Source organism: Sabethes cyaneus, chromosome 3 (assembly GCF_943734655.1).
Source record: "Sabethes cyaneus chromosome 3, idSabCyanKW18_F2, whole genome shotgun sequence".
Taxonomy (NCBI): domain Eukaryota; kingdom Metazoa; phylum Arthropoda; class Insecta; order Diptera; family Culicidae; genus Sabethes; species Sabethes cyaneus.
This window is the reverse complement of record NC_071355.1, coordinates 183,594,562-183,621,854: the sequence shown is the minus strand read 5'-3', so window position 1 is coordinate 183,621,854 and position 27,293 is coordinate 183,594,562. Positions and strand designations below refer to the sequence as shown.

At 39.2% G+C, this 27,293-nt stretch overlaps 1 protein-coding gene across 1 annotated transcript in view; it reads left to right on the top strand.

The window, feature by feature from the left end:
• The first annotated feature begins 391 nt into the window (after window positions 1–391).
• Window positions 392–27,293, top strand: part of LOC128742064 (rho GTPase-activating protein conundrum) — a 182,500-nt gene continuing 155,598 nt past the window's right edge. Inside the window, exon 1 of the mRNA XM_053838260.1 lies at window positions 392–1,395. The gene's annotated coding sequence lies outside the window, so the exon portion shown is untranslated. The remainder of the gene's footprint in view (window positions 1,396–27,293) is intronic.

Genomic DNA, 27,293 nt, shown 5'->3' with positions numbered 1-27,293 from the left:
GACCACGCCGCGGCATGTTTATTTCTGGTTTTCCTTCGCACAGTCACTTGTCTCGGCGAGGCTCGGCAGGCATCGCGGTGTTGTTGTGGGTGTTGGTGCTGGCCCGGCCACAGATAAGCGCAGACCAGAGAGGCAACTGGCGTAGATGATTTCGACTGGCAAGAGCAGTTCGTTCAGCGCGAGGGAAACCATTCGACATCTAGACTGGCTTAGCACGTGCTTTTCTGTGTTTGTGGCGCTCAATTGCGCACGCAAACAGCGAAGAAGAGGTGGACGTAATAATCAAGTGTAAATAGAGAGAGAAAAACGGGAAACCAAAATACGGCGGAATGGTTGTACAATCGAATCGCCGCGGGACCGACGAAGTTAGTTGAGTGAAGACTTTTGTGCAGGTTGGACGTTAGTGCAATAATTTTGTCGTTTATTTTTTTTATCGTTTTTAGTACGTTTTTTATCATTGTCGGGCTCAGAACCTATTTGATTTGCGAACGCTGCTTCGTAAGTGACAACTGATAACGGTTTTGTTTTCAAATTCAACTCTGAATCAACGATATCAACTGTCAAACTTTTCGCAACACGACTTCTGTTATTTCAATTAGTGTTAGTAATCCCAGCATTATCGAATAGAGTAAATAGTATTACCAGTTTGTTAATTCAAGGGATAATTAATTGAAGTGTAATCACGTTTGGAACGAGCATTTCTCCTTCGAACATTTTGGAAATGTTTTTGTGAAAGTTGGTGCCAGTTTTTAGTTGAATCATATCAGTGAAACGACCGGTTCGAGACGCAAAAGCTTGTTGATTCGTCGAATCCCAGCTGGAGAAAAAATCTGCGCCTTTGTCGATACACGATATGTTGTTGGGTAAGGTTTGTGACAGATTCCCGCTAGTGTCGTTTGTATTTAGTAGCTACAGCAGCTAAGAAGAAGCCGTTTCCGGTGTTTATATGAATTTGTATACGAGCAAGTGAACAGATACACCTCGTAGTCAGTGTACGCTCTTGTTTAAGGGTGCTAAAAGTGTCTGATTCACCAGATCGTTTACGGTGTGATTCGGTTTCATACGGCCAGCGGAGAAAACAAGTGCAGTGAGACGCACTGTTGTCTGTGGAATAATTATTGACCGCCGACAATGGATGTTTGTAAAAGTGGCATCTGAAGTGATAATCGACTCGTGCTGAGTGTTTGCTTTTTACTACCATATGTATTCATAACAAATTAAAGAAGAAAATTGTGTTTCTATAACCTTGGGATTATACTAAATATACAGATAGTAGTTGGAGTTCACTGAAAATAGTCCATCAGTTCTATTTTGGGTATCAAGTACGAATTCGCTTTATCGCCGTCTTGCCGTATCGAAACAAACCCAGCAGTTGCTGATAAGACGGAGACACTTGTAAGTATTTGTTTTACTTCGATTTTGAACAAGGTTTTCTTTAATCGAGATCTTGGGGAATCGGTCTGCTACGTGATTAAATCTTTGATAAAAAAAATCCATTGTTTGGGGTGTTCTAGCAAGCTGTTGCTTTATATACATAGCACAAATTATTTCATTTAATTAGTTATCTAATTATATTGACCAGATACATATAAGAATGTTTGAACTCCGACCGTTTTTCTCTAGCTGCACATTTTTTTGAAAAATGTACACAACCAGACTTATTTCAACGGTTTACTAGTCTTGGAAATGACGTCTTACAGCAATATCTGACTTGATTTTTGAAACGAACCTTCTTGCCGAAAATAAATAAAACGAATAAGTGTTGTTCCAAGCAGGTTAGCAAAGACGTAGAAACATAAATTCTCTCGGTTTGCTTGTACTTGGTGGGTAAAATCAAATCAGATCAGATCTAGATGTAATTCATATTCTTTCTATCATGTTCTTTTTATGATGATATGCACCGGTTAAAAATCTTTTTTTTTTTTGCAAATAAACAGTTTATATTTCACCGTGGATATTTTAGTACTCATTAAGCTGCTCTAAGGAACTACCACATTAGCATACACGTGCTAACAATTATGGAAGTTATTCCACTCTAACCGCTTTTCACGCTAGTCACAGAAAAAATAGTGTTAGGTTTGATTGCCAAAAAAATGACATTATATGCTTCCTTTCTTAACGAAATCCTGCTTTCATTTCATTGCAATTATCGCAAATCATGCAATCTTGCTTTGTTTGCTATCAAAATCGTTTCCAATTTGCGATGTTTATGATTCGTTTGCTCGAATCAGAAGGGTGCCTATACCAGGCCAGTTATGCCACTGTATTGCTTTGATGGTTACCTCGTAACCATATCGGTGTATTTTCCCGCTGATCTATTGTTATCTAGGTGTTAATTAAGTATTATACTGTGTAATAATTGACGGACTACGTAAGCTTTTCGGGCATAACTCGAGAGCTAAGTTTGAAATTTAATACAACGGTATCTCGAAAAAATAAAACGAAAAGCGATTGAGTCCATTAACTGTTTTGAAATATTAACTTTTCTGAATACTTATAAAAAGTCATTAAAAATGATAAAAACAAAAGCGAAAAATAAAGTTGCGGATATAAGATACACATTTAAATGTAATTTAAAGTTTTAGTGAAAGGAAATAGTAATATTCTTAAAGAATAACGTTAGTTTCTTCCAGTAAATTTAAGATTCAAAAGTTGAAAATGGTTGAATCGGTCGTGTGCAGCGTTCTCAAACAATTTCGTGAACGGTGTACTATTGTTCGGAACATGGCAAGTGTCGTAGTGGAACTAAGGATCGGAAGCTACACTTGAAGGTGTTGAGAACGATTAAGGACAAACCTAGGGCTGTCGGATTATGATATCGCGAAGAAAGCGAAGAAGCACCGTCAGAAGGTTTCGGCTGCAAGAAGGATGATTTGATCGTTTCAGGCCAGTAAGCAACCAAACAGGACACTGAAGCACATTTTAAAGATAAATTCGCAAGAAAGTTTATGATCAGGCAAGGTATTTTCAGCTGTGGACAAAAAACGGAGTTTTTGTGACAAATAACAAATGACTATGGAATCCAAAATCTATAAGCAGGAGTGAAAACACACTCTTCCGTACATTAAAACTCACAATGGACCCGTAATAAGGCCATTGCAAATAACTTTTAAAGTTTTTGTCCCCACGTCCTTCAAAATTGGCTCTAAAAATCGGGGGGCAAAAAAAATTTATAAAACTTGAGTAAAAAATTATTATTTGTGGGTAATACAGCCTAATGAACTCGAAAAAAGAGTTTACGGAGTGTTAACGCTTTTAGCAAGAAACAAAAGTGCTTCCACAAATAATGTAATTTCCGGAAACAGGTAAAAAAAAATTTTCGATTTTAAATCTATTTTGGAAGGTATTTGCATGGAAAATAATAACGTCTATGATTAAAAAAAATTCCTTGTATTTTTTCGCACATTTGATCACATTTGATTTCACTCACTTTTGTTGAGAATGAATGAATGTAGAGAACAACACGTAAAAGAGCGCAAGTGATTCGCTCGTGTCGTTGGTTTCGGGTTCGTATTGCTGAGTTCATTTCCTCTGTACTAGAAACAGTAAAGAATGAGCAGTATATTGCATTAATTCACGCATATTGCATAAATTGCATGTGAGATTTCTAGGCACTCAGGTCTCTTCACATCCTTGCTTTCAACTAAATTCTGCATTTACCAGAGTATAGAAGTGGTACCTGCTAGAGAAGCGCATTGAAACCTTTTGTCCAAGGGCATATTATAACTTGTTCCGCTACCTGGTTCTAGGAACACGCCTGGTAGTGCAAAAATAGTCAGGAAAAAACACACATTCACTTTGTGTAGAACTCTGCTTTACCGACCATGAAGGCTCTAGCTGGGGTTTGGTGCTAATTATAAGAGCGGTACTGGGTTGAGGCGCAAATGGAGTTTCTTGTCCTATTATAACTAGTCCCTGCATTTCCTGGCTCTAGAGAGCGTCGGTTAATTGAAAAGTAGTAACAAGTATAAAAGGAAAAAAGGGTGGGAAACACCGATACTTAAGGTCGGATAATAAGTAGTTCGCTCACTCTATAGCGATACTACCAAAAGAACGAAGTGTGGAATACAACAAATAGACGATGTCACAATAAATCAAAATGCTGGTCGTCGTAATGATGTCTGCTCTCAATTCCGCCCAAATGAGAAATACTCGGCAATCGTCACACAGAAGTTGATGAAGACTGGATAGGTGACTCGCGACGCAACGGAGATTAACAGATGATGATACAAATTAGCTATTCAGGTTAGCCAACATAACATTCAAAATATGATGAGTGGTACTTGAAGAAAAGTTCGAGATTTCAACAAAATCAAATCGGTACAATTTTTCGTAATTTTTTTTTTGAAGTGCAATTACCGTTTTAACGAAGTTGCTCATATGTTTGATTTCGGTATGAAAATTGTGTATGTAGATTAACAAACAATAAATTACCTGCAGTTTGAGAACTTAACATTTTTATTTCATTAAAATGGTCTTGAGGTACATCCATAACTAAAGCTTTTAGTCAGTTACACTGGTTTATTTTCTCTCTCTCTCTCTCTCTCTCTCTCTCTCGTAATCCTCGTTTCGACGAAGTTCGCGCCTATTTTCTGTCCCTTCATGCTCCTTTTTCGTCAGAATAATTAACAATAGAAAGAAGGAGCTTAAAGAAATGCATAGTAAGACTTCATAAAAACATAGCTTTCCACAAAAATTGTTTAAAAAGCGATGTAACTGCTGCTAGCCATAAAATGTTATTCAGAAAAGCCGATGGTATAACCGTCTTTAGACATAACTCTACTTTATCGACAGACTTCGCAGCCGGCGATTAGAGTACATGACAATTACGGGGCTGGGTCAATCCCGGTGCACTGGTTAGCATTCACACCTCTCACGCCAAGGATCCGGGTTCAAATCCCAACCCCGCAGAAGTCACGAATAGCCCAAGCTGTTAAATCTAGACTATAATCTAACAAAAAAAAATATGGGGCTAGTGCAACGATTCTACTGACTGTAGTAGCACCGTCCAGCCGAGATTCGAACATACAACAACTATCCAGAATTGTTGTACCAGCATCGTACCTTGAAGCTAATTGGGCAGGCTAAGTGTTAGTTAAAAGTTCAGTGAATCCTTTTCAATATCAGGAAAGATAAGAGTTGTAAATCTCATTTTGGAGACACACTTAAAAAACTACATTCCAACCCCGATCCTACCAAGAATAAAGGGTCTCCCAAAGATCTTCAAGCCAGGCAATGAAATGATAGAAATTTTTTCGTCAGTAGAATCCTCAACAGAAAAGTTGGCAAAATGATTAGTTGAATATTTTAAGCCATGGCAGAGAAATTTCCTAGTCGAGCAGTTAACCCTCTAACAGGCAACATCGTAAAAACGATGCAATCAAGCTAATGACTATTTTATCTTGAAAGTACACTCACAAGAACCTTAGGTTCCGATTTTCATGCAAAAATAATTATCTGGAGCAGCGCCAGGTAATTTTTCGGAATTTTTGTTTTTGACAGATGATAACTTTTGAATGCATAGTCAGAATGTGGTGATATTGTTATCAAAAGGTCAGGAAATCTGTTCTGAACACATTTAGCATATTCTCAATTCAAAACAAATTTCATATGCGACTCTTGAGCTCCAAAAGCGAAGGCCGTCTACAGACGGTCTTACCCGTTAGAGGGTTAAAGACCCCAGAAGATTTCGTCAATGATTACAAAAACATCTGGCAACATTGGGGATGGTTTCTTTTGATATAACTGCATTGTACTACAGTGTTCCAGCTTTATCACTTCTCGAAGACTGTCTTCCTTCACAATAGGGCGTAAAGATGTAAATGCAAAGCTGAAGCTTATATGGAATTAAGAGGACTTTGAGGGGGGCTCCGTAGCCGCAAGGTTACCGAGTCTGCTTTGACAAGCGAGTGGTCGTGGGTTCGAATCTTAGTAGAATCAAGCCATTCGATGTCACGCGACTTTAGCATGAGTTTATTCTCAGGCCCCTCCATTTACCCTTCCTTCGTGCTGAATTCTATATTTACCCTCTGAAGCCTCTTGACAGTGCAAATGTCCCTTCTATAGTTAAGTGTACTGGTCAGAGGTACGACTGAGTCCTCGCCAGGGACGGCTATAATATGGGATAGTGTTGGTAGCGAGTAATAAGTGGGTAAAGTAGATCAAGCTTTGAAGGAAGGGTAAACCCCAATACACGCATACAATTTAAAATAAGCATATCGCTCACTCAATAGCGATTATAGCAAAAAAATGCAGTGCAGGTCATACAGCAAACACCCGGGCGATATCACAATAGATCAACTATACTGGTCGCAGTAATGAGTCCACACATGGAAAAAAGAGGACTTTGCAGGAGTGAGGAGTGAAAATAATTTCCCTCTTTCGGAGCAATTTTTATAAGAAGATTAAGGGAGCTTCTATGGGAAATCCTCTTTTACCATTTGTTTGTAACAAGTAGAGAAAATAAATTAAGGGGGAAAAATCTCTCGAATCAACTGGTGTCGGTATGTGGACGCCATTTTTTTCACTATAAAGCGAAATGAACTCGAAAAGTTTTATAAAAGTATAAACAATATCCATAAAATATAAAATTTACCATTGATCAAGAATAGAATAACAAATTTTTGTTCTTAAATATTATGGTCGTGCGTAAATCCTCCAAATTTGAATTTGAAATTTTTCGAAAACCCAGGAACACCCTCTTAGTAATGGGACAAAACAAAGGGATTTGGAAATTATATCCGAGATTGCAATGTTTGATGGTTATGAGTGGTCAAACCAGTAGAAATTTGGGAATTCGGTTCAAGGAGTATATTTCAGAGATTGATATGGCGAAAATGGTTCAAAAACCGAAAAACCGAACACAATTTGCAATAACGGGTGACCACTAAAATTTTGGAATTTTTTCGAGGCCCCTATACTCAACAACAAATGAGCTCAGAGCGAAGTGAGAGTATGTCTGTGTTAGCTCTCTCTTTCCTCTTTTTGTCAATATTTTTTGTTTTGTTTATGCTTGCCCAGTTTTCCTTAAAAAGGCGCCGAAACAAGAAGCATTTCGGAAGCGCGTTGTACACTTCTACGAACTGCCACAGAAAGCTCGGCAAAAAGTATACGGTACAACATTTAAAAAGCGAATATATTGCGGCTTCGACTTTTCACCATATCCTGAGATGCCCAACAGCTATTCGCAAGCAAGGTAGTGGAAGACTAGTCAAAATTATGGATGCAGAAGGACATCGTCTTCTTTCTCGTGTCTTCAACAACAGCCCTCTGGTTTGGCTATCAATTAAGATGTGCACGAGACGAATGTTTGAAGAAAATTTTGATCTTGTTTCTACAAAAACATCATGCAGATGAACAATTCGTGTTTTGGCCGGATAGAGCATCATCGCATTACGCCAAAAAACACAATCGTTCCTGATGAATACCCATAAACCACGACCCGACAAATCTGTCTCAGTGCACCCAATCGAAGATTTCTTCGCGATGTTGGGTCCCTTGGTGTACAAAAATAACTGGAGAGTTACGAATTGCAAGCAGTTGATTGGTAGAATTAATCAGGTATGAATGGCAGAATCAGACGCATTCGCAAAGTTGACATGACGGCCGTACAACGCTCCTGTTCCGACATCAAACAGAAGCTTCGTCGAACAGCCGATTACGGACCGTTTTTCAATGTACACTATTTTTTCCAAAAATAGATAATGTATCTTTAATTTCGGTAAATCAAATCTTCTTCATGTACCTTTGTCTGTTTTTGACAGCTTGAGAAAAAAATTTCCAAATTTTAGTTGTCACCCGTTATGTTCGGAGAACAACCATCTCCGTCACACTGTTAAGTGTTGACAAATGTAGGATATTAGACATTGCAGAAAACCTACGAATCTATAGAGCTATAATAGCACTAAAAGGTTTTCGTTTCCAATTTGTTCTCGTTTATCCTTTTTATTATTTAAATTCAATCTGAGTTTACGTTTCTTAGCATGTCGACGAAAACGCTGAAGTAAACATCCGCCTGTATTAAACTGCAGCTGCAATGACTTAATTTAATCGCTGCCATGTTGCGACTCTGTATGAAACTGTGGAAAGGCGGCAATGAACCGAAAAATGAAACATAAACATAGAAGGAAACCACACGTGGGCGAACGAACGCTTGGACAACCAATGAATTAACTTTTCTGAGAGTTAACCTTTTCGAGAGTGCACTGTATTTATAATGCATATCCTGATTTAAAAATTTAAAACTACCTATCACAGAACGAAATAATGAATGTCACATTCGACGCAAACTGAAATCCGATATATTTTTCCATTAAATAAAACGTGAATAGTCTAAACCGTTTTTAAAGATATATTTTTACATCAAATGTAATTTTATACTTTCCTATTTACATTTTATACTTTTATATAAAATTTTATACCAAATGTAATAAACAAGCCTACACGTATGCAACATTCGGGGCGGTATTTCATATTGTGGAATAACACGTAATTTTATATGATTTGCGATGTTCCATTTATGTGCATGTCAAAAATCCTAAATTTACAGGGTTTTTTTCAAAGTGCGTAGGTGTACAAGAAAAAAATGTTTTGAAAATATTCCTTGAGATGCAGTATAGTTTTGCCAACCTTTTGTTTAGAGTCTTTCACTACTGTGTGAAATTTCGTGCAAGACTTTTTCCGAATAATGCTTTTGATTAATTACTGAGAAAATTTACTTATATTGTTATAGAAAATATTGACTGTGCGATGCTTTGCTTTTGAGATATGTATTTTTGAAGCAATTCAATGTTCAAAAAACCAAGTTATTCAATCACTCGGAACATGGAAAAAGTGCAGTCGTGAAATTTTTATCACTCTACCACTATGAATTAACATAAAAGAAAAAAAACTAGTATTTTTCGACTGAGATATAAGTATCGAATGATTGGGATTTTGGCCGTTCAGTCATTAAATTATAGTAGACGTTGTATTCGCCTTTTTACGCCAACGTTTCGATCCGGATTTGGATCTTCATCAGGGCTTCTAAGAACGGGTACTTTTATTAGCTGTTGTTATCTGAGTTACTTACAAAGTGTTGATCGTCTTTGTCTAAATTCTTTTAGTTTACAGTGTTGTCTGGCTTTGGATTTTGGTACAATTTGTTTTACTACATAATGTTACAGTTAATCAGAATTTAGCAAAGATTTCTGAATCCCAATCATTCGATAAAAGAAAAAAATATTTTGAAAGTTTTCTATTACCCAGAACATAATATTTCCGCTTTTCTGTGGAGGAAAACGCTGTGGAAAATTTTGTTAATTTTTTTATAAAGATAGAGCAAAAATTTCTCAGTAGGAAAAGATTTGTAGCCATAATCTTCACTTAGATTGATGATTTTGATGTTGAATATGCCAAGTAAACGAGAATTTTGAATTATTTAATAACCAGAATTGTTTAATAATAGCAATTAGGCACTAAGAAAAAGTACAATAATAATACTCCCATTTTTCTCACCGAGCTGTAAATCATATTTTTAATTCAAATTAACCATTTTTTCTTTGTTCTTTTATCAAACTTTCCAAATACCTTTCAAAAAATCAGTAGATATTTGAAATATTCCGTTTCAATTTGTCCTACCCCACGAACGTAACGTCCGACAGTTCACAACGACGACATCTGGAAATGCGCTCAATGAACGTACCGCTAACAAAGTTTCGAGGTGGAAGTAATTAACCTCGCTATCAGTTTAGTTGCTGGTCGTTGCACTTAGCTGGCGCGTACTAAGGAGCATTCGGTTGTTCAAATAACTTGCATTCTCCGCTGCTTAGAAGCTGCTCTGCCGCCATTACCTTAGCAATGCGAGCTATTTTCTAGGGGAAGACACGATAACCTGATAGGGCGGCGCGGCAGTAATGCGACAAAGTTTTCCGCCTAAGGTTTTACCTTGTACCTTGCCGCTCAAATGTGGTGTACTATCTATACCTACCACATACAGTGCAGTAGGAGTTTCTTGAACCTGTTTGCATAAGACAACGTTTACGAAAACCGAGGGTTGAAAACTTTCTTTGGGTTAATGTACTATCGATTAACCTCCATGATAAGCATACAGTAGAGGAATGGAGGAAGTAGTCAAACAAAGTATCATATTCGCATTCTTATACGATTTTACGTTTTCCATTTATTATCGAAGCGAAACCCAGCATTCAGTTCATTGTCTTCATAGTTTTACAAACCGTTCTCAATTTCCAAGATTGATTTCGTGGCAGCATTGCTCCGAATGGTCCTCAGTCGTCAATGTTTTCTGCTATCTTTTTTTTTATCATTTCAGAATCAGAACTTTTAGTAGCCATTTGTTTCTGTGGCCAGTGCCATCAACATTCGAGTCGGACTAATCATCGCCATAAAAAACCGGTCGCAGGCAGCAGCGGTTAAAATGAACCCTGTTAACATTCCGATCCTCTCATTCACAATCACAAATTTCGATTTAAATGGGTTTCCTCGCTCGCTAACTCGTGGATACGTTTTTCCTTTGAAGTGAACATTTATTTTAACAAAAAATCAGCCAGCTCACGATATGCAAATTCAGCACACAGCGTGAGCGGTGGTAGTTATATGGAAAAACATTCGAATGTTGAACGACCTCCAAACTTTTTCTCGCTTTTACTGCCGCAGCTGCTGCTGCTGCCGGTCGAACTGTGTGGATGGTTTGTTGACAGATAATAATCTCTCGGCGTGGACTATTGTCTGCCAGAATGGGAAAATTTCCAACCCAAAACTATCCTCCTATCCGATATGTACCTGTCGTGTCGTTTCGAAGGCGGATGATGGTGGTCACTGTCAACCGGTACGGCCGGCAGTGCGGCCTTTTCTTGCCGAGCTGATGGAATGGCTATCTGACAAAAATAAATCATACGACACTTCTCCAAATATTTATTCAAAGCACATATATCGCACACGGAGGAACCTGTTTTCTGCACCGGTGACTGCCTACTACCGTCAGGTGGCAGACAGTTTGATTTGCTAAAGTCGTCGGCGTTTGCGCTGGCTGTAGTCCCTGTCGTTGGCGGCAAACTACGCTCGCTTCTTTCAGCGAGGATTCTAGAGAACAATCGGTTAATGTATGTTGCAAGCATACTAATTTTTGTTGGTTTGGTTCGGTTCGGTGGTTGGAGATGTTTAGGAATTTTGTCTAATCTTTATTAGTCGTATTAGCCGCATCCTAAGTTAGTCCAAAGTTAGTATGCCTAATGCGAACGAAAATCAAATTATGCATGCATTTGTTAATGGAAATATCATCAAAGAATATATATTCATATGGAAACGATATCAAAACGGAGTTATTTTTGCTTGAGTTATCTGTCATATTCACACTTATTTTGTGCCGGGAATCCGTCACAGTGGACAGGGATTAGATGTGACATACATAGTATACTTCATGGAACACAGATTGACGCTCGCTATGCCCGAAGGCAATTATTATCGAACTTTCATGTACCTCAAACTTCTCTTACAGAATGTTAATATTGACAAAATAATGAATTTAACGAAGGACTTAAAATATTCTATTTAGAGTTTTTTTACAATATCCAATTTTTAAGTTTATATAGGGATCGTCCTATCTCAAGTGATCATACCCGTTGTAATCGCCCACCGGCTTGTCTAATTGCTAAATGATTAGCCGAGGAAGAAAGTGCTTCTGGTCACCAGGTTGTAAAATTGATGCCTGGCTGGACGATATCGTTTGTATCGGTGTGCAGGCTATGGGGCCCGATCACTGGTCTATACATCGTTTCCCTGCCGATCTTGGCGTTCATATCCCCGTTGAAGAGTTTGAAGTCCCCCCGTGGCGAACAGCTGTTGCCTTCAGCTGCACATAGAATGCTTTCTTCTCGTCGTCGGGTCTACCCGTATAGACAGTGCACGTTTAGGATGATGTAGTTGACAAAAAAACAACCTTTTTTCGTCAACATACAAAGCATCTCTACAAAGCATGTTTTCAGCTCATTGATTGCTGCACTCCTCTGTTAAAATTGAACCTTACCACCACGGATCCTCCATACTGCTTTGGATCAAACGCTGGCGTGAACTGCTCCTAACCTGGACTTCAACCGCGCAGTTGGTTGAGGTATCGTCATTCCCTCAAGAACCACCCCTGACATGTAAACGGACGCTCAAGGCTAACAAAGCTATTTCTTTCTATCCAGTCCGCTGTGATTCAAAGGTTCACCAATATCTGCTATCCATAAGGTCTGGAAGAAGTTTGTCGCCGTCAAGGGTTACCGTCCGTTGGAGACGCGCCTCTTCCATTCATGTATGTGAAGTTCACATTGTGAACTTCGACGCATTTATTTTTAGCCCAATCCTCCTAGACTCCTTTTTCAGTCTGGTGTAGATAGCCTCCGCCGTCGCAAAGTTCCTGGCTATGATATCAAAGTCATCTGCAAAGCCTAGAAGTTAGGTACTCTTGGTGAAAATCGTCGGATTACTCGCTCAGCAGTGATGTTGGACAGCAGGATAAGCCGTCACCTTGTCTCAACGCTCACCGCGTCTCAAAGGGACTCGAAAGTGTCCCCGAGATGCGCACCAAACACATCACTCGATCAAATGTAGCTTTGATCAGTCACGCCAGTTCATTCGGAAATCCATGTTCGTGCATTATCTGCTATAGCTCGTCTCGATCGACTGTATCGTATGCTGCTTTGAAATCAATAAAGATGTGAAGCGTGGGCACGTTGTACTGCCGACATTTCTGGAATCGTCTAGATACTGGAAAATTGGGTCATGAAGCCCGCTTAATGATTCCCTACGAAATCTTGTATTATCGGTGACAGCCGGCGTGAAAGGATCTATGAGAGTACCTTGTAGTCGGTGGTGCTCACAAGTATTCTGTCGCGATAGTTGCAGCAGTCGAGCCGATCACCTTTTTTGTAGATAGCAGTGTTGAAAAATTCATAGCAGCAAAAAACTCAATGAGATTTCAAGCACCGTGAAATTTCAAGCTTGATCAGAAGCGTCGAACTCACATATGAATTTCTCTCGCTATTATATGCGAAAAAAGCTAGTACACATTCATGAATTAAGATGGCAAACAAATTGGCAGAATTTACAGCTTCGCGGGAATCGACATTATCTTAACTAGAAAGTAAAAAGCCTAGTAAGAATTAGATAAACATGTAGTTTAAATGTGTGTTTTAGTTTAATTTTATGATTTATTTAGAGATTAATTCTCTTACGCTCAGTCACAGTTACGTATCGCACGAGAGAATGCCTATGCTGTTCAACAACGAATTTGTATGTATAGGTGTATAGCACCGGGTAGCAGCTAGCAGTTGAAGCAATGCAGAATATAATCAAGCGGGAAGAAATATGTGTGAGTTTTGTGCTTCTTGCTATGAAAACAGAAAAACTCACGCGTGAGTTTTTTCTGCATTTTTCATGCATATTTTGTGCTTCTAGCTATGAAAACCGAAAAACTCACGCGTGAGTTTTTTCTGCATAGGATCAAGTTGACATGATTCACAATTGATTTGGATTTTTGATGAGTCTTGAGATTTCGAGTTTTAGAACATCACTGGTAGATGGGACAAACCACTCAATCATCCATTCCTCCGGTAGCTCCTCCTCCCAAATCTTGGAAGTTACCCAGTGTTTATAAAGCTTTGTCGGTAGGCGGTTCTTACCAGCGGCCTTGTTGGTCTTCAGCAACACGATTTCTTGTTTGACTTCTTGGAGGTCACGTGCTGGGACATACTATCTTCCATGGGCACTCCTAAGTTAACTTCTGTTTTGCCTCCTGTTGCAACTTCACCATTCAGGTATTCAAAGAACTACTTCACCCTGTCGACCAACCCGCGCTTCTTTGTGATTACATTCCCCAGCTGGCACCAACTCGTATATCAATGTACGAAAACTATCGTAAATATCTCCTAACAAACTCGAAATCGTAACTAAAGCTGGATAAAGTGGGATCAAGTTGATTTTCTGTCGTATATAATGATAATGACTGACATACATACGATTTTCAGCACAAAATCGTAGAGTAGTACGGAGCGACTCGCGCTTAATCGGATATTATCGTATATAAATACTTATATAGTCGTAACGCTCAAAATTATTCGTAATCACGTATATCGCCTCCAAAATAGTACGGATATGCCAATTTTGCACATGAAATACGATTTATTTAGCATGTATATCTGTAGGTAATGCTGATTTTTACCTTTTTACCTTTGTTATACTATAACAAAGGTTTAAAAATTGGTCGAAAAACACGAAATTGATCCGAGGCCCGGAAGGCCAATACCAATCGATAGGGTTCGACGATTTGAGCAATGTCTGTGTGTGTGTGTGTGTGTGTATGTATGTAATGATTTTTTCTATCGCCTGTTTCTCAGAGATGGCTGAACCGAATCGTTCGCTATTACTTTTGTTTGAAAGGTGTTATTGTCTAGTAGATCACTATTGAGTTGTTTCGTGATACGACGTTTCGTTTAAAAGTTATAAGCAAAAATGTGAAAAATACGTGACACGGGTTTCTTCAGAACTAAATGACCGATTTCATCGATCTTAGTATCAAATGAAAGCCCTTATTAAAGCTAAATTGTTCAGGAATTTTAAATTGAAAACAAACAAGTAGTTTAAAAGTTATGCTTAAAAAACCTGTTTTGACAAGGTAATAATTATCGCCTGTTTCTTAGAGATGGCCAAACCGATTTATGCGCTATTAGTCTCATTTGAAAGATAATATATCCTAATAGATCACTATTGAATGGTTTTTTGATTGGACGTTTAATTTGAAAGTTATGAGCAACCGTATACACCACACCAAAATTAACAATAATTTATAATGATTTCAACCAAGATAATTTACCTAATTTCAATTATTTTAATACCAAACAAGAGGTTTTGACACTACGAATATATATGCAAAATTTTATAAGAATTGGTTTTACCGGTTAAAAGATATTAACCCTCGAACACTCGCTCCAACTTTTATAACACAGTTACTCGCGCGCACAATAGCCCCAAACCAAAGAAAACGTGTGCACTAGGGTTTTGACTAGGAAAACTTGGTTTTAGATTTATCGAAAATTTGGAAGAGTTTCTTGAAATTGGAAGCTCTATCGTCTGGTGGAATTTAAATTTTGATTAATCCTCCTAAAAGTGAAATTAAAAAAATATTTTTCTTCAGTGTCAATATAACACATTGATGTGTTCTGCAAAGTTATAGAGCATATTATTACAAGAAATTTTGCTAAAGATAGTAACCTTCTATCTCTGCAGCGAAGATAAAAATATCTTATTTATTGTATATGAATTTGTAAAATCAGTTTTTCTATTTTTGCTCTTTTTGTAATTGTTGTATGACTTTTTCATGTACTACAAAATTGTACAAAAAGTAAGAATACACAACTTTGCTGAAAATAGTATACCTGTATGTTTGCTTGTTTAGGAACTGTAGAAGTTTGATTATAAAGAATACCCTAATTTTGACTCCGAATTACTCGACTACCAGCAGACGGATACATCTTAAACGTTTTACATTTGCTGATAGTTTTGCTGCATAAATTTTCCCAATTTAAATTATTAATGCATTGAATAATTATGATATTTTGCTCACAATAAGTTTGTTGAAGAATATACGTTAGTTAAACAACGATTTGTAACTTTATAACAATATGGCATTGAAAAACCTACAAGTGTTGTATAAAATACAACAGCGTGAGTTAATAAAAATTGATGAAAATTATTCAAGAAAACTCTATTGATGTGATTCAAATAGAATGGCATTACAGGAAACTATGCATAGTTCAAAAACCTATAAACTAGACCTTTACTAGACAATGTATATGCTAAAGGATAAGATTTTCTCTTACAGCTTACTTTTATTTGCACTTACTCAGATTAATAACAACTTACTTATCCTTACTCAGCAATTTCATGAAAAAGGATCTACCAAAATTTAAAAATGTTCCTATTTTATTCAAATTTTGTAAACTTATTCAATTTTCAATAAAAATTTGTAAACCAACGCACTACGCAATGATAACCAATAGATGAATTATGTTCCGAAGACGTGTCGATTTCTATCTCAAATAGCAAGTCAGACCGTATAACAAAGGTTCCTTTCACCACTAGGTGGATTAAATTGGGTTTTTATACATATTGTAGACGGTTATTAAAAACAATGTTTATTCGAGAGCTTCACAAATGCTAATGATCGGTTTTACACTGAATGTCACTCTTTATATAAATTTCTAGTATATGCTATGCCTACTACATCTACAATATGAAAATACTAGCTGGGTCTACCCTCGTCCGTACACATGTCAGGTGTCGACGTATAGCCTTTACCAGATTGGTTCACCATCTCGTAAAACTTGCGCATATGATTAGCTCTTGAAACAGCTGTTCAAATTCTTCACGAGCCCTATCCTCCCTTTGGTGCTTTTTACTCCGCGGGATCATGGTCAACTGATTCCTTCCCTAGTGGCAATGCCTAAATAATTTTAACAGATAAAAGAACTCGAGGTAGCTGGCTGAATTTACCTTCTTTGAATCAGTGGTGTCGGCGGACAATGCCGTACCATCCGTGAGATTCTGAGGCGTACAACTACCCTAATCAATTAGCGCGAATTTGGAACCTAGCCTGGACCTAGATCCGGAGTTAGCTTCGAGGTACGATGCTGGTCTACCAAACCAGTCATCGTTTGTTCGAATTTTGGCTGGACGGTGTTGCTTTAGCCCCGTAATTGTTCTATGCACTAATAATTGGCTGTGAAGTCTGTTGATAAAGAAGGGTCAAGTCTAGAATCGCTTATACCTTTTATACGTTTAAACGTTTATATTTTGGTCGATTGACCTAGATGAATTTCTCTCCACTAACTCGATCCTGGGCGTTTCGAGACACGCAAGTCGACTTCAACCTGGTCAAGTCAACTGGCATTTTGCCTATCGGCACTATGACTGGACCACCGTAGTCTCCAGACTCTCGTCAGCTCGTGGTTAATACGCCTCCGCAATTCTCCGGTTACAGTGTGTACTCCGCCAAAAATAGTCCGCAACACCTTTCGTTCAATACGGCAACTGCACGTATGTCTTCCACAAACAAAGATACACTTTCAAGTAGGTAGAGGACTACCGGTCTGATTAGCGTTTTATTACATCGTCAGCTTTGTGCGGCGCCGTATGTTTCTTGATCGAAGCGTCTCGTGGGGGGAAAATGGGCTCGACTTCCAGCATGGATGCGTCGTTGAGTCTCCTTACTCGTATTATTGTCGGCGGAGACCAGAAATCCCAAATATCGTGGACCCCCGTTCGTTTGACCGTTTTTAATCTGAACACTTTTTCATTTGAACCCCGCTGGTTTGCACGATGTGCAAATTAAAAATGGTTCAAATGTCATTCGAAATACGACATCATTTACCTTCGCAGACAATGCACATAAACACGATTTTTTTTTGTACTGATCTAGCGTGTTTAATCCTAGTTTAATCAGTTTCACATTTCGTTTCCCAACGATTACGATAGAAATCCGATCGGAGAATAACATATTCGGCATTCGCTGCTTGCAACTCCCAACTAAACGAGACTAAATCAAACCACCAAAACAATAACAAAGAGCAGGGCGGCCAGTTCATACAAGTTTCAGCATATGTAGGGTTGCTAGTTGTTCAAATTAAAAACGAACCCTGTTAGTTTGCATGAGGAATCGTTCAAACGAACGGGGATCCACTGTGTCTTAACTCATCAACGGCTTCCAGTTCATCGACGTCAATAGAACTGCCCGTTGGAGGCGAACATTATTTTCTCAGAAGCCTCCTCCTACCATATATTTGGTTTTTGACACATTGATTCGTAACCCAATCCTCCTGTTTCCGTTTTAAATCTGCCGTGCATTGCCTCCGCCTGCCCAAAGTTTCTAGTAATGATGTCAAGTTCATCTGCGAAAGCTGGAAGTTGACTACTTTTACCGAAGATCGTTTCTCTCACTTCGATTCCCTCTCTCCGGATCACACCTGCAATAGTGATGTTAATTAACATACATCACTCGAGAATGCCCTCGAAACACGCACTTAGCACTTCGTTCGTTCCAAGGTAGGTTTGAGCAACCGCGTCAGTTGTTCCGGAAATCCGTACTCGTGCGTTAACTGTCATAGCTGTTCGTGCTCGACTATATCGTATGCTGCCTTGAAAACCACGAAAATATGATGCGTGGTAAAAATTTGATCCGTAGTAGCACGGGCTCCCATAAAACCCATCTACTACTGCCCTACGAAATCTCATGCTATTGAATTTAGATGACGTAACATAATCGTGCGGAGCCCCTTGTAAGCGGCGTTGATCAGGGTAATGCCGCGGTAATTACAACAATCGAACCAATTCAATTTAGCGTCAGAAAGTGTCTTTGAGGCTTTTCACAAAATTCAACTTAACGCTGGTTCCCGTCGCATACTGTGAAATGTTTTAAATGGTCAGAACGTATAAATATGCAAATTTTCGACCGAAACGAGCAAGGTCACTTCGAATTGATTCGTGCCTTTACTGGAAATCGAATAAAACAAGCTAAGTAGAAAACGAACATGAATAAATGTCAAAATAGGCCTCCACATTTTCTTATTCATCGCTGTAGATTCTGAAATAAGAAGATTGAGGCCTGCGGCTGATTTGCCTCTAAGACAGGATTAAATTCACTTCATCTGACGGTCAGATGTTTGTTTTAACATTTCGGCGTGAATGAAGTCCGAGAATTTCGAATTTGCTTGATACACGAATCCAATATGGCAGATTATAATGAACAGCTCAGTGACAGAGAGGTGGAAGGTGGGCGGGAGGGGGGTGGTGGCATGGATATCCGAAAGGGAGAATATGTAAATTTACACTGCGACCGCCGTCTTGGGGCGAAATCTTCTTCTGATTGGAATGTCATTTGCATACCGGTTTTCAGCATTCAACATTCACTGGCAGTGCTGTGCAGCAAAAGACGCGCAAAGCGCAAAGTTCCTCATATGGTCGCATCAACGAAAACAATCAGCGAGCTTTTGCTTCGACCCTCTGCTGCTGCTACTCCTGCTGTTGCTGTTGCTGGTGGTGGTGGTGGTGGCTAAAACTGATCCGTACGGTACGCGGATTGAATAATAAATTTTGACGTTCCTGTCTGGCTATCACTGCCGGCTTGTGAATGGCCGGGAAGGTCAAACAGCGGCGCAGGAAAATTGATGGTGTTGTTTTCCTTCGCAAAGCCGGTTCGATTTCTACCTCTCAGGTTAATTTCTTTCTGCGCCGCGCCGTTTGTTCGTCTGCCGAAAGATTAACCCCGGGTGATAATGGCTTTTCAACATTGGAGTTCTTTCCATTTACGCAAATCGTATGCCCCGTGAGAAAGTGGTCATTAGATGTAACATTCCTAAGAATGAAACAAATGGACTTTTATCGCCAAAGAGATGCTATTCTATTAATGATTGATAGCTAGCGTCTTTTAAAGTGGTCTATTAATACCTTAAAGATTGGGTTTAAATGTCTGCCTTGATTTGCTAACATATGTATTATACTATTGGACTCAGAGAAATGGTTTTATTCTGGAAATCACATTTCTGCACTGAAAGTCAGAGACAACATATCATTTCCAATAACGGTAAAATTAAATATAAGTAGTTTACTTTCCAGACAAAATAAATTGAATTACTGCTTATAATGTTAATTGATTACTTAGTTAGATAAAATAAAACCATCAATTTAACTTATCATCTCAGATTTATCGTCAATCACAGAGAGGTATCACAAGAATTCACATCTTGGTATCGTTAAATTCAGAAATGAAATATTACGAGGACTTAACCATAGCGATAAATTCGTGTTACGTGCAAAGAATAATTCATGAATATTCATAGTTATAGGCAAGCTGTTCTAAAATATAGTCCCCAAGTCGGTGTGAGGAGAACACCGATCTATAAATATTGCATCAAATACGCCCATGAACCTTAGCGGCGAGCCATACGAAACTAGAATCAAACAAAAACTAATGACGTATTCAACAATACCGCAGAATAACTAACAGCCATTTTGTCAGAACATTCGGCTTATTTGTCAGTCAACGTTTTTACTCATATACTTTCAAAGTTTCTTGCTCCATCAATTTCTGCGTTGGTTGCTGACTCGAACTCCGATCTAATCAAACATCGTATACCTATATAGAAGAATACTGCCATCCAAAGTAAGCACAACAGGATCTGATATCTGCGCGAAAAGCAAAAAAAAAACAAAAGAAGCTGAACAGCAGCCAGACGATGACCCGTCACGAAAGATTACGAATAATAATTGTTTCGATGACGCCGTAGAAATCATGAATAGAGAATCTCCGTGTCTTGTTTGTTTTCGGGTTTCATTGATCGTCCGTTCGTTCGATCTTCGATCCCGTGCCGTCGGTTTCAGTTGATGAGTTGTGACGATGCGATTCTCCTGACTTTCGATCGTGATAATTTAAACGTCAGTGCAAACAAAAGCTCTATCAGAATCGTGAATCGGAAGTAACGAGGTTAACGGTTTTCCTACTTTGGATGAAAAGTTTTACATATTTGGATGGAATCAGTGATTAGCGACTTTTCAATTCTATTCTAAGTGCAGTTTATCTAGCACAGCTAAATATATTATCATTGACATAAACTGCCGCTATTCGCATATCAGTCCCATTTAGATAGGAAACTCCATAGAAAATGGGACTGTCACGCGAGTAGCGGTAGTAAAGTCAGTATAATTTGGCTCGTCAAAGCAATGTGCATATATAACTATCGTATATCTTTTGTTCTGCCAGAACTACCTTACCTAAATGTCGCCCACAAAGTACAAATTAGCAACCAACTAACAGTTATGCTGAGAGATTGACTAGAGATTGACAAGCCCATGTGATTGGACACAGTGTAGAATCTCATCAAGTAACACAGATATCTCACCCAGTATTCTGACGCTTGATGTAGAACCAACATCAGCCTGTCCCATAACTCATTTCGCATGACTGAACCATATGCTGCATTGAAGTCTACGAACAAACGATGTGCCTGCAAGTCGAATTCTCGAATTTTATGCAGGATCTGTCGCAAAGTAAATGTTTGGTTCATTGTCGAGCGCACCAGTATTTCTTACAAAGGTTTTTTTACAAAACGGTCTCAGGCTGTAGAACAAGAATCGGAAAAGAATTTTGTTAGCTGAGTAGAGAAGAGTTATACCTCAACAACTGCCGTGTGCGAGGCGGTAGCCTTTACTGCGAGCCAATTCCCTGATAATTCTCAATCGGCCCAAAATCTTACGATGATCTGTTGGATTGTACAATCCTAATGATCGTTTCTGCTTTTTGGAAGCTGGGCGAGTATGCCGCTCTTCACTGTTGCCTTGTGATTCTTATGTAACCTCGAGCTGCTCAGCGGGAATACAGAGTAAAGGGGGCGACAGAAACTCGAAACGTTATTAGCAGACGCCTTACTTCACCAATCCTACGGACACTTACAGCTGGACATGGTTAAAGAAAAACATCATAAAGCTGAGTTTCACAATGAGACTCAAAAGCGGCAAAATTTAGAACTGACGAACCAGATCAAACCGAGGCCTGCAGACAACCTTTTGAGTCCGTTTACCAACTTACAAAAGTGGTACCAAATCTGAAAGTAAAGAAAGGCTCAAAGAGGTTCGAATTTACTGCCGAAATACGATATTGTCGTTACGGATGATGAAATGTACTGCAAAGTGGACCCTTCTCGCCTCCTATTGGGGTCATTCTGTATTGGGAAAGCTTACTTAACGAGTAAGTCATGTGAGACTGAAAGGCGATTCTTAAACATCCCTGATACGTGCATGTGATGTTACTTGTCGACCGATTGCCTTTTCGCCATACATAGGGCAAGGAACGAGTTAAGCAGTGTCACCTATTTTAATCAGTTGAAAATAAATGAGCCGAAAATGCACTTTTTTATTCATATTTTCAAAATCTTTTGATAGGAACATCTTCGCAAATCACTTAACCATACATTTAATTCACACAAACGCAATTTACTGGGTTTCCGATAAGAAATATGATTAATTAGAAATTGTTGTCCGAAAACGTACATTTTTCAGCTGTTGAAGGCAATCGCCATCTCGCTACTATCCAATCCATCACATTTTTCAGCACTGATTACAACCACTCTAAAAGTCAAGCACTCAATTGTCACATACCATATTATTCACTATCTTTTTTTTCTATTATCTAAGGCTTTGTCACTAGCCGAAAGTTTTATTATTTTCTAACAAAACTGAAAACAAATTCTGAATTGACGGAACCTGTTCACCAGTAGCAGCAGCTGCAGCATAACTGCTGTACTATCATGTTGCCAAGACACTGTTTCGGTTCTGAAAATAAGAATTATAGGTTTGAAATTAACTGAAACCTCCAATGGTGAAAACGTGGTTCAATACTTTCGAGAGAAATGTATGTTCATAATTAATTTTTCTTTATTAAAAGCAACAAAAAAGACAGCTTTTTCAATAATTTTCGAAGATTTTCTCAGTAATTTAATGAAACAGCGATGGGTTTCAATGTTATTTGCTTTAACAACACTGTTCTAAAGTTAGACCGTGTGCACTGTTATGTTTGCCTCTTTTGTTCTCCCACCACCCTTATGAACAATGAGTGAGACGTCAATCTCGCAGTTTCCCATTAGAACACTAGAGAATAAAAGAGACGACGAATACCGTTTGCCGAACGGTGCGGTGAGTGTATGCCCCGATAAAAAATTTAGACAGATTGCATTATACGCGTCTACCAACCAAAAATATCAAATCTGTTAATGTAGATGCCGATTAGTAGGTCGTGGATAAGACAGCGAACTTACTGAATAGGAGGAAAAGTTCGAGGCATTTTTTATGGGGGCGTATAAATATTCAGATTTCAGGACTGCTTAAAAAAGCACCTTGAGGGTGAAAATATGTTCGGTCTGATCAAAATTAGTTCCATCGCTCCAACTTTTAAAGCGAAAAATCAAAAGTTTTGTTCTCAACAATTGTTGTTCGGCGCATTATTATATATCCACATTAAGTTTATCAACTTTTATTTTCAACAACATTATTGCACCGTGAATTGTCGAAACCGTCTGTCTGTAATTCTTGCTTGTGAAGGATTGGATTGGAAAACTGTTATAGGGTGGGTATGCGAAACGGAAGTGCACCTAGGGGTGCGCACGGAAGATATCAATGTTCCAGCACTTGATTTCCAGGAAGTCAAAAGATAAATCGTATTGCTGAAGACCAATAAAGCCGCGGGTAAGGACCGCCTACCGGCAGAGCTTTATAAAAATGGCCGAAAAACGCTAGCATCGGCCATATACAAAAAGGGTGATTGGCTCGACTGCTACAACCGTCGCAGCTTAACGGCAAACGCCACCTACAAGGGTCTCTCCCAGATTCTGTTACGCCGGCTGTCACCGGGTAGCACAATATTTCGTAGGGCAGTATCAGGAAAATTCGGGGGGGGGGGGGGGGGCTCGTGCAACTGTCTACTGAATGTTTGTCATCCGACAGAACTTGCAGAAATGTCGGGATGTATCACCTTTTTATTGATTCCAAAGCAGCGTACGATACAGTCGATCGAAACCAGCTATGGCTATGGCTATGGTTCGTGAATTATGAACCCGGTTTTCCGGATAAACTGACGTGAAAGCTACATGAGATCGAGTTATGTGTTCCATGCGCATCTCGGGGACACTCTCGAGCAGTGTTGTCACATATTCATCTGTACTGGAAGGGGTAAAAATCTTTTTCATCTGTACTTTTTCTTCCAAAAATCTGTCCTAAAATCTGTACCATTCAAAATATTTATTGTATAGAAAACTTTAGTTTGTAAGCATTGAAAAAATGCACGAGTCTCAAATTATTTATTTGTTTGACGACGTTTGCACATATCTCTGTTAAACTTATACATGAATACGTTTTATGTTGTTTTCGTTCATACTAAGAATTGCTTCTCTATTGATTTCAAGAAACAGCACTGAGAAAAAAGTATGAGCTTTTGACACTCAGAAAAATCTGTACCCATCTGTACTTTTTGGCAAAAATCTGTAATCTGTACCGTACAGAATCTGTACCAAAAAATTCCAAAAAATCTGTACTTTTCCAGATAAATCTGTACATGTGGCAACACTGCTCTCGAGTCCCTTCGAGACGCAGCGAGGGTTAAGACAAGGTGATGACTTATCCTGCATGCTGTTCACTATCGCTCTTAAGGGGGTGATCCGACGAGCGGGCATCAAAACGAAAGGCACGATTTTCACCAAGGGTAGGCAACTCAAGGGGGAAATCGGGCCCACTTTGTTCTTCGCAAAGCGCATCGATCGAGAAGCATACGCCGCTGTACGAAGCTGACGATGTACAAACCGCTTATCAGACCGGTAGTTTTTATGGACTTGAACTCGACGCCCTTGCCGTGTTCGAGTAGAAGGTGCTGACAATAATTGACAGAGTACAAAGCGAAAGCAGAGAGTGGCAAAGTCGTATGAATTACGAGCTAAAGGAACGACTTGGAAACATCCCCATCGGACATCTGGCAAAAGTCGGTGGGCTATAGTGGGCCAGACACGTCGTAAGGATGCCGGACGACAGTGCCGCGAAAACAGTTCTCTTCAACGACCCCACCAGTACCAGGAACTAAGGGGTTCAACGTACAAGATGGCTCGACCAGGTCGAGCTCCAGACAGAGTTGAATAGAGACGACTGCTTGAAACAGCACGAGCCACTCCGGCTCTATGCTGTTGACGACGACGATGACTTTTTAAAGATGCTGAAGCCACTCGGAATAAACGAAAGATTCATCTTTTGTACCATCAAGCGCCCGGTTAAAACCGGTTCGTGGAAAACACTCCCCAAAACCTGGCCGTAAACGCACTCTAAGGACACCGGAAGCAATTAAACGAATAAGAGAGTAAATTCGACGGCAACCAGTACAGTCTATACGTAAGATGGCCAAGGAACTGGGAATTTCGCAGTCAGCCATGAAAGAATCTTTTGAAAGATGATGTTTGAACTGTTCCAATAAAAAAACAACTGGTAAATTGTTTGACTGAAAAGCAAGAATCGAAAGATGTCGGTAGCTGCTCAAGCGGCTCGGTAATTGTGAACTTCTGTTTTTGGACCAACAAAATGAACAGATATATGCAGCACATCTTTCTAATATTTCTCGGAATAAACTGGCTGTTCAAAGGTTCCAGAATGTTTCTCATAAAATTTGAAGGTTTCATTGCTGTCATTGAACCTGGTGTTAATATCAACACTAAATATTACATCGATAATGTTTTAAAGAGAACGCACCATACTGCTTCCAACAAGATTCTGCACCGTCTCACCAGGTGAAAGCTACACAGGCTTGGTGTGAGGATAGTTTTCCGAATTTTATTTCTTTGAAAAAATGGTCTGCCTCTTCACCTGATTTGAATCCTCTTGACTACTACGCATAGGATTACGTGCTTGGCAAACTATGGAGCAGCAAAGGATTGACTCTGGTTACTTTCAAGCAACGTTTAGAGAAGATTTGGGATGGAATGCCTCAGGATATCGTGCGTGCCAGCTTTAACGCTTTTCAACAACGATTGCGACTGATAATTAAAGTAAAGGGTGAAAGATTTGAATTGAACTAATTCAAGAAAAATGTTATGGATATACTTTACACGAAATATACTCAAAATTTAAATTTATGCAAGCATCTTATTTTTATGGTCATTTACTTTACTGACAGTTTTATTACTACACACCCTGTAATGCTCATTTTTTAATCATTTTCAACCAATCAAGTACCAAAGCTGCAGTATTTGAAGGCCTCGTGTCACTAGTAGCCCCGTTTCAACAAGAATTACTCAGCGCGAACTTCACCCACGTCCCTTACTTGTACTGCGATCAATAACAATTTTCACTTGTTTGCCTTCTGTGACTTGTGTGAAACTTTTAGAAATCGCGTTTTAATTTTTCTCTTAGAAATCGTAATGTTAGTCATGCGTAGGTAGGTATGTTGTTCCTAATGTTGAACTTAATGTTTTTAGTATTGTCGGACGTTTCATTAACATTGATCTACTTCTGGATTCAAAATAAAAAAACCTGCTTAGTTTTGAATGCTCATTTAGAGTTATTTAGAGCTAAATTTGTACCTTTTCGTATTAGCAATCCAAGCTGAATAATGTTTTTAATGACAAATAATAACCCTAATTTTTTCTTGGTGAATCGCGACATTAGAATATAAAGAATTCCAAATTGTTGTTCAAAATTTACCACTCTTGTAAAATAAATTTTCATCCCACAAAAAATAACTTCACTTCTCCACTCCACCGTTTTACGAAACCATCAGACAAACAACGCCATACTCGGATCGCCGAAGAATGAAAACTCCACCGAACGAGGTTGTGTGCCATGTCGTAAAAGTGCATAGCAGTGTTCATCAGACACGTTACTAATTTGGATCCAAGTGTTGACTTCCGCATACCTTCAGAATCTCACCGGGCTTCATCGCGGCTCTGCTCTGTGGTGTTGTTCATTAATCACTCGAACCTCTTTCTGCTCCCTACTAATAATGAATTCAACCGGCGAGTTGACGGCGGGGAAAATTTCTCCACTCGATACCGAACGAGTTCAAGTTTTTGGGCTAGGGAGCGCTCTAAACTCGAACAAACGCAAATCTCGTGGCACTCCAAAAGTGTTGTACAGTAACACAATGCTACTACCCACAGTGCATGTGTATTGGATACGTGTTGTATAGTTTCTCGCCGGAGGAGCACCAGCAATGTGGCACGCTTCAAATCGGCAAAAGCTGTGCACGCGGCTCGCATACTGTAACCTACGTGTGGCCGGATTGCAGGCGAGCAAAAAAAAGTTTCACTATGGGTGCCTTTTCGAAAAGCTGGCAGATTAATTCAACACACGCCTCTTCGCGACATATACAACAGCGCGGCATTCGGTGCGCTACTCGATGTTTCACTACGCTCAGCAAAGAGTTTACCAAACACTCCAACAACGGTGTGTCGCAAAGTCAACAGAGCTTATGTTTTTGAACCCAATTCCAAACTAAACCGTGGGCCACATTTCGGTTGACGTGTGCACTCCACCCATAACCGACCGCAAAGCAATTGAGAACGAGCTGTTCGTTGTCCTCCGTGCCATACCTGTGTCAACTTGTTATACGCATCAGGTGAACTGGAGCTCACTCAGGTGTGTACATTGCACCTCAACTAACAAATCGACCCACTAGCCACTACCGAGTTAAGGCAACTAGTAATCCGAATTCTATACTGGATTGGTGAAACCTTATC